The following is a 9,192-nucleotide window of genomic DNA, read 5'->3' as shown; positions in this document are numbered from 1 at the left end:
ACCTTTCTTGTACATATTGTTTTGTTAAAAAAATAAATGTCTTCATTGTAATGTTTTGTCAACTGTAATAGTGCATCGAGATTGAACATTAAATTGTTTGATGTTAGACATTATGTGGCTGATTGAAGGTACACTAACAGCTGTGCCCTCATTTGCATACACACACACACACACACACACACATCGGGGTATAACGCATCCCTTTTAAACAACTGATGAACAATGCAGTGAGGTGCAGCTGCCTGTGAAATGGGGGTTCACTGTGTTGTACAATGGGGAAATCATAAACTGTGGTTTTGATTGGGCCTCCCTAGCCCAACCTCCACGCAGGTTAGTCTCTCTGCTCTCTACACCCACGTCTGAATCATCTACTGGGGGTACGGGCCCCAACCCACACCCTGCCTCTCCTCATCTATCCTTATAGCCCCAACCCACACCCTGCCTCTCCTCTATCCTTATAGCCCCAACCCACACCCTGCCTCTCCTCATCTATCCTTATAGCTCCAAACCACACCCTGCTTCTAACCATCTATCCTTATAGCTCCAAACCACACCCTGCCTCTAACCATCTATCCTTATAGCTCCAAACCACACCCTGCCTCTAACCATCTATCCTTATAGCCCCAACCTACACCCTGCCTCTACCCATCTATCCTTATAGCCCCAACCTACACCCTGCCTCTCCCCATCTATCCTTATAGCCCCAACCTACACCCTGCCTCTCCTCATCTATCCTTATAGCCCCAACCCACACCCTGCCTCTCCTCATCTATCCTTATAGCCCCAACCCACACCCTGCCTCTCCTCATCTATCCTTATAGCCCCAACCCACACCCTGCCTCTCCTCATCTATCCTTATAGCCCCAACCCACACCCTGCCTCTCCTCTATCCTTATAGCCCCAACCAACACCCTGCCTCTCCTCATCTATCCTTATAGCCACAACCAACACCCTGCCTCTCCTCTATCCTTATAGCCCCAACAGTCTCTTGATTGGTGGTCATCATAGTGGTCTCTGATTGGTGTTCATCATCTGGTGTGTCATCATAGTGGTCTCTGATTGCTGGTCGTCATTTGGTGTGTCATCATAGTGGTCTCTGATTGGTGGTCGTCATTTGGTGTGTCATCATAGTGGTCTCTGATTGCTGGTCGTCATTTGGTGTGTCATCATAGTGGTCTCTGATTGCTGGTCGTCATTTGGTGTGTCATCATAGTGGTCTCTGATTGGTGGTCATCATTTGGTGTGTCATCATAGTGGTCTCTGATTGGTGGTCATCATTTGGTGTGTCATCGCAGTGGTCTCTGATTGGTGGTCATCATTTGGTGTGTCATCATAGTGGTCTCTGATTGGTGGTCATCATTTGGTGTGTCATCACAGTGGTCTCTGATTGGTGGTCATCATTTGGTGTGTCATCACAGTGGTCTCTGATTGGTGGTCATCATTTGGTGTGTCATCATAGTGGTCTCTGATTGGTGGTCATCATTTGGTGTGTCATCATAGTGGTCTCTGATTGGTGGTCATCATTTGGTGTGTCATCATAGTGGTCTCTGATTGGTGTTCATCATCTGGTGTGTCATCATAGTGGTCTCTGATTGCTGGTTGTCATTTGGTGTGTCATCATAGTGGTCTCTGATTGGTGGTCATCATTTGGTGTGTCATCATAGTGGTCTCTGATTGGTGGTCATCATTTGGTGTGTCATCATAGTGGTCTCTGATTGGTGGTCATCATTTCGTGTGTCATCACAGTGGTCTCTGATTGGTGGTCATCATTTGGTGTGTCATCATAGTAGTCTGATTGGTGGTCATCATTTGGTGTGTCATCATAGTGGTCTCTGATTGGTGGTCATCATTTGGTGTGTCATCATAGTGGTCTCTGATTGGTGGTCATCATTTGGTGTGTCATCACAGTGGTCTCTGATTGGTGGTCATCATTTGGTGTGTCATCATAGTGGTCTCTGATTGGTGTTCATCATCTGGTGTGTCATCATAGTGGTCTCTGATTGCTGGTTGTCATTTGGTGTGTCATCATAGTGGTCTCTGATTGGTGGTCATCATTTGGTGTGTCATCATAGTGGTCTCTGATTGGTGGTCATCATTTGGTGTGTCATCACAGTGGTCTCTGATTGGTGGTCATCATTTGGTGTGTCATCATAGTGGTCTCTGATTGGTGGTCAGACTCACTCAGATGAAACAAACTTAAACTTCCGCCTTTTTTTTCTTTCAATGCTGAATTGAATGTCATTGAGAAAACAGAAAGATTTCATCATGTATTTTTTAACTTACCTCCTTTCTGAATTTAAAAGTAATCCAAGAAGTAATCATCTAGTTTTTCCAAAGTAATCTGATTACAATATTATTGCTGGTAACATAACTAATTAGTTCGTTTTTTAAATAATATATATATATTTTTTTACAAGTAATCAGGCCCCCCCAACACCTGACTGCAGTTTGTAATCAGATTACATGTACTGAGACAGATCACTTGTAATCAGATTACATTTACTGTAATAGATTACTTCGAAACAGATTACATGTACTGTAACAGATCACTTGTAATCAGATTACATGTACTGTAATAGATTACTTGTAATCAGTTACTCCCCAACCCTGGCAGTTTCTATTTAACACAATACTCAACTCGGGGCCCCAAACCATAATCAAGGCGAGCGGTGATTCTTTCCAATGGCTAGGGGCCGGGGTTAGTTAGACCCAGAGCAATATAGTAAGGAAAGGGGGATACCTAGTCAGTTGTACAACTGAATGCCTTCAACTGAAATGTGTCTTCCCGCATTTAACCCAACCCTTCTGAATCAGAGAGGTGCGGGGAAGAGGGAGGGGGGAGGAGGGGGGGGGGGGGGGGGGGCGTTAATCGACATCCATGTCTTCGGCGCCCGGGGGAACAGTGGGTTAACTGCCTTGCTCAGGGGCAGAACGGCAGATTTGTACCTTTTATTAGTGTTGGGACATTGAGGATTCTGTATTGTGATTTACATGACACTGGGGCATTATAAGGCAGCCATGTTCGCGCCCCATTAACAATACATGGGGAATCTTGTTGTTGTTGTTTATGCTGTGGAACTGAATGTATAGAATGAGAAAGTAAAAAAAAAAACAATTGGCCCAAATCTCAAAATATAATCTCTGTTCCGTTTTCAGTCTCTTGACCTGAGTAATGCTGATTTGACCTGAGAAACTGAACAGCATATCTGTGACCTGGATAGGTCGGGCTAGAGAGAAGTGGGTGGACAGTCTATACATCCCAAATGGCACCCTATTCCCTTTATAGTGCACTACTTTTGGTCAGGGCCCATAGGGCTCTGGTCAAATGTAGTGCACTATGTAGGGAATAGGGTGCCATTTGGGACAATGACAGTGTGTTTGTGAAGATTGTGCCTCTTATTGAGATGTTAACCGGTTAGCTGCAGTGGTGCGAGGAGAAGTGGGTATCCTCAAATCTTCCTCAAAAAATCTTCCTCAAATCTTGCAAAAAAAACAACAATCCCAAACAGCCCTCCCGCTGAAGGAAAGGTGCCCTGTGTGAATAATTCTACGAGAAACAGTGACACTCTGAAGGACCTAAAATGATCAATCCCATATTGGTCTATAAACAGTCAGGCCAACCCAAGCTGTACTGTGCAGGTCGGCTAATAGTAGGACTACTATTAAAATAGATAAAAAGGTCTGTCAACTGAGGCAGAAATTCACCGGTTTCTGATTTCCCCAAATGAGTTCAGTTTTTTCTTGCTTTCTCAAAGCCACTCTTTATTATTAGAAAAGCAACAACATTGGATGTTGTAAATCCATAAAAATGCCTAAACCACATCAGGAAAACACTTTTGAGGTCTGAGAAAAATCTTAACAAATTTAGATTTTATTTTGGTGTAGTTACCCTTTAATTCAAGTGAGCAGGCACCTAGTACTGTTGTTGAGTTAACAATGTTTCTGTAGTACAGGCACAGAGTACTGTTGTTGGGTAAACAGGCACCGAGTACTGTTGTTGGGTTAGCAGGCACCGAAGTGAGGTGATTACAAGGAACCGGATCTAGAAGACAACAAAATCTAAAAAAGGTGGAAAAGGGTGAACTCTCAGCACAGAGGGGAAAAAGGCAATTGGAAGTCATTCTTCGCAAAGCCAAAGGGTGGCTAAGTTCAAACACGACTGCGGAAGGTTGATTGGGGAGAGAATATGAGCAGGAAATTCAGGGAGGCGCCCGTCCACCACAGAGAGACGATATGGATAATGGCCCGGGAAGAGATGAATCTCATTGTGGACAAGCTGGAAGAATGGAGGGCTGTGATTAATTACAAGGGCCATGAATCGATGGAGGAAAGGCGCACCAGGCTAACCTGATATCAACCCACAGGCCATGTTTGAATGCACTGTCAATAAGGAAGCACGGCAGCTGTATTGACCTATCAAACGGATTCATGGTCAGTAACCCTTTGCCTCTCAATTTAACCCACAAATTGCTTCTTTAATCAGAACAACGGTTTTCAGCTGTGCTAACAAATTTGCAAAAAAGGGTTTTCTAATGCTACATTTTTTTATTTATTATAAACTAGGATTAGCTAACACAACGTGCCATTGGAACACAGGACTGATGGTTGCTGATAATGGCCCTCTGTACGCCTATGTAGATATTCCATAATAAAATCATCCGTTTCCAGCTACAACAGTAATTTACAACATTAACAATGTCTACACTGTATTTCTGATCAATTTGATGTTATTTTAATGGACCAAAAAAATTGCTTTTCTTTCAAAAACATGGAAATTTCCAAGTGACCCCAAACTTTTGAACGGTAGTGTACATAGATACACGGAACTCGAACATAGGGACCAAGACAAAGATCTGGAAGTAAGGATCCGTGTGGAAGAAATGGGTTCAGAAACTACTTTGGTAAATAAAGGAGAAGAGCTAATAGCACCTTGGTCTTGGGAGTTTACGGTCGGTGGAGCAGAAATATGTTCAACCAAAGCAGGAATAGGCAGTACTGGCTCATTATTGGAAGAGGATAATGAACCTGGCTGGAGGTATGCCGATCATAGAACACACTCGGAGCAGGGTGCATGGGATCCTGTTGGACCCATAGTTATAGTTTGTGTATGGTGATGAACTGGAGAAGCTAAGGAGGTGAATGAGCCTGAGATAGTAGTAGGAACTGTATACCGATGTCTCCCGTAAGGGGACTGTTACGTATTAAAACAGTAGGGGAAAACGGTGTCGCAAAGGAGAGGTACCACCGTTGGTTCAACCCAAACAGGCCAGAGGTACCACCGTTGGTTCAACCCAAACAGGCCAGAGGTACCACCGTTGGTTCAACCCAAACAGGGCAGAGGTACCACCGTTGGTTCAACCCAAACAGGCCAGAGGTACCACCGTTGGCTCAACCGAAACAGGAGAAGTACCACCGTTGGCTCAACCGAAACAGGAGAGGTACCACCGTTGGCTCAACCCAAACAGGAGAGGTACCACCGTTGGCTCAACCCAAACAGGCCAGGTACCACCGTTGGCTCAACCCAAACAGGAGAGGTACCACCATTGGCTCAACCTAAACAGGCCAGGTACCACCGTTGGCTCAACCCAAACAGGCCAGGTACCACCGTTGGTTCAACCCAAACAGGCCAGGTACCCCCGTTGGCTCAACCCAAACAGGCCAGGTACCCCCGTTGGATCAACCCAAACAGGCCAGGTACCACCGTTGGCTCAACCCAAACAGGCCAGAGGTACCACTGTTGGCTCAACCCAAACAGGCCAGGTACCCCCGTTGGCTCAACCCAAACAGGCCAGAGGTACCACCATTGGCTCAACCCAAACAGGCCAGAGGTACCACCGTTGGCTACACCCAAACAGGCCAGAGGTACCACCGTTGGCTCAACCCAAACAGGCCAGAGGTACCACTGTTGGCTCAACCCAAACAGGCCAGAGGTACCCCCGTTGGCTCAACCCAAACAGGCCAGAGGTACCACCGTTGGCTCAACCCAAACAGGCCAGGTACCCCCGTTGGCTCAACCCAAACAGGCCAGAGGTACCACCGTTGGCTCAACCCAAACAGGCCAGGTACCCCCGTTGGCTCAACCCAAACAGGCCAGAGGTACCACCGTTGGCTCAACCCAAACAGGCCAGAGGTACCACCATTGGCTCAACCCAAACAGGCCAGAGGTACCACCGTTGGCTACACCCAAACAGGCCAGAGGTACCACCGTTGGCTACACCCAAACAGGCCAGAGGTACCACCGTTGGCTACACCCAAACAGGCCAGAGGTACCACCGTTGGCTACACCCAAACAGGCCAGAGGTAGGAGCAATACTGGAGGGCTGGAGACTGAAAAGCGGATAGATAAAGCAGGTACTTGATCATTGATAGTGATTACTGTCCAAGGTCACAAGGAGGATCTGGGGATTTGGGAGGAAAATGGTTATGAGGGTGCTAAAGGGTAAAGAAGTGGCCCACAGGCAGGGGGTCATGGAAAAGAAAATAGCAGAACTCATTACAAAAACAAATATTGAATTCACACCACCGACGGGAAGCATTGGGAAGGTAATGGAGAAGTCCACAGGTTGGCCCACATGAGGGTGTGTAATTGTTGTTGGGGCACAGAGCTGGGAAAAGGGGGACAAAGGAATAAATGTTCCGGATAAGTGTACGGAACAATTGGTTACCGGGGTGCACACAGGAACATCGGCGCCGTGTGCACATAGCTGCGCCTGAAATGTGAAGAAATAATAGTTTTTCAACATTTGGATCCTAACATTCTGATCTGTTCCATCAGCCTTATGAATTGATACAGCATATACCTCCACTACACTACTTTGATACCAGTGGAGGCTGCTGAGGGGAGGACGGCTCATAATAATGGCTGGAACGGGGGGGGGGGGTGGAATGGCATGTGTTTGATACCATTCCACAAATGACGCTCCTGCCATTAGCACGAGCCCGTCCTCCCCAATTAAGGTGCCACCAACCTCCTGTGCTTGATACGCATAGTGGCGATTAAGAAGTGAGTTTACGCAATGTCCGCTGAAAAACAAGTCCTGTGAATACCTTCCAGTACTCACCTGGTTAGCTGCTGAAAAACAAGTCCTGTGAATACCTTCCAGTACTCAAATCAAATCAAATCAAATTAATTTATATAGCCCTTCGTACATCAGCTGATATCTCAAAGTGCTGTACAGAAACCCAGCCTAAAACCCCAAACAGCAAGCAATGCAGGTGTAGAAGCACGTGTACTCACCTGGTTAGCTGCTGAAAAACAAGTCCTGTGAATACCTTCCAGTACTCACCTGGTTAGCTGCTGAAAAAACAAGTCCTGTGAATACCTTCCAGTACTCACCTGGTTAGCTGCTGAAAAAACAAGTCCTGTGAATACCTTCCAGTACTCACCTGGTTAGCTGCTGAAAAACAAGTCCTGTGAATACCTTCCAGTACTCACCTGGTTAGCTGCTGAAAAAACAAGTCCTGTGAATACCTTCCAGTACTCACCTGGTTAGCTGCTGAAAAAACATTTGACCAGTCAGTCATGCTTATTGTCTAAAGGTTAATTTGCATAATTTAGTGGAACAAACATACAGAGCCTAGTTTGAGGAGCGGAGTAGTCTTAAATAGTCCCCATTGTCTTAAAATCAGAGAGTGCGTTAATTTCGCCTGCCTCGTATATTTGCAAAGGCTAATGGTATAGATCATAAGTAGTCCGGTGTCTCTTTTGCCCTCAGAACAGCCTCAATTCTTCGGGGCATGGGCTCTACAAGGACGGCGCACAATTGGCCCTGCGTCGTCCGGGTTAGGATTTGGCCGTGGTAGGCCTTCATTGTAAATAAGAATTTGTAAACTGACTTGCCTAGTCCCTGTGTTCCACAGGGATACTGGCTCATGTTGACTCCACATGTTGCTTTCCACAGTTGTGTCCAGTTGGCTGGGTATCCTTTGGGTAGTGGACCATTTTTCATACACACAGGAAAGTGTGAAAAATTCAGCAGTGTTGCAGTTCTTGACACACTCAAACACAAAACTACCATACCCTGTTCAAAGGTACTTAAATCTTTTGTCTGGCCCGTTCACCCTTTGAATGGCACACATACACAATCAATGTGTCCACCCTAGTTTACAGTAGAATGTCTTTACCCTAGTTTACAGTAGAATGTGTCTACCCTAGTTTACAGTAGAATGTGCCTACCCTAGTTTACAGTAGAATGTGCCTACCCTAGTTTACAGTAGATTGTGCCTACCCTAGTTTACAGTAGAATGTGCCTACCCTAGTTTACAGTAGTATGTCTTTACCCTAGTTTACAGTAGAATGTCTTTACCCTAGTTTACAGTAGAATGTGTCTACCCTAGTTTACAGTAGAATGTGTCTACCCTAGTTTACAGTAGAATGTGCCTACCCTAGTTTACAGTAGTATGTCTTTACCCTAGTTTACAGTAGTATGTCTTTACCCTAGTTTACAGTAGTATGTCTTTACCTTAGTTTACAGTAGAATGTGTCTACCCTAGTTTACAGTAGAATGTGCCTACCCTAGTTTACAGTAGAATGTGCCTACCCTAGTTTACAGTAGTATGTCTTTACCCTAGTTTACAGTAGAATGTCTTTACCCTAGTTTACAGTAGAATGTGTCTACCCTAGTTTACAGTAGAATGTGCCTACCCTAGTTTACAGTAGAATGTGCCTACCCTAGTTTACAGTAGTATGTCTTTACCCTAGTTTACAGTAGAATGTCTTTACCCTAGTTTACAGTAGAATGTGTCTACCCTAGTTTACAGTAGAATGTGTCTACCCTAGTTTACAGTAGTATGTCTTTACCCTAGTTTACAGTAGTATGTCTTTACCCTAGTTTACAGTAGTATGTCTTTACCTTAGTTTACAGTAGAATGTTTCTACCGTAGTTTACAGTAATGCGTCCACCCTAGTTTACAGTAGAATGTGTTTACCCTAGTTTACAGTAGAATGTGTCCACCCTAGTTTACAGTAGAATGTATTAACCCTAGTTTACAGTATGATATGTCTACCCTAGTTTACAGTAGAATTTATCTACCCTAGTTTACAGTAGAATGTGTCCACCCTAGTTTAGAGTAGAATGTTTCCACCCTAGTTTACAGTAGAATGTGTCAACCCTAGTTTGCAGTAGCATGTGTATACCCTAATTTACGGTAGTATGTGTCCACCCTAGTTTACGGTAGAATGTGTCTACCCTA

Source organism: Oncorhynchus kisutch, linkage group LG21, assembly GCF_002021735.2.
Source record: "Oncorhynchus kisutch isolate 150728-3 linkage group LG21, Okis_V2, whole genome shotgun sequence".
NCBI lineage: Eukaryota > Metazoa > Chordata > Actinopteri > Salmoniformes > Salmonidae > Oncorhynchus > Oncorhynchus kisutch.
The sequence above is the reverse complement of the archived record's forward strand: the minus strand, read 5'-3'. Positions refer to the sequence as shown.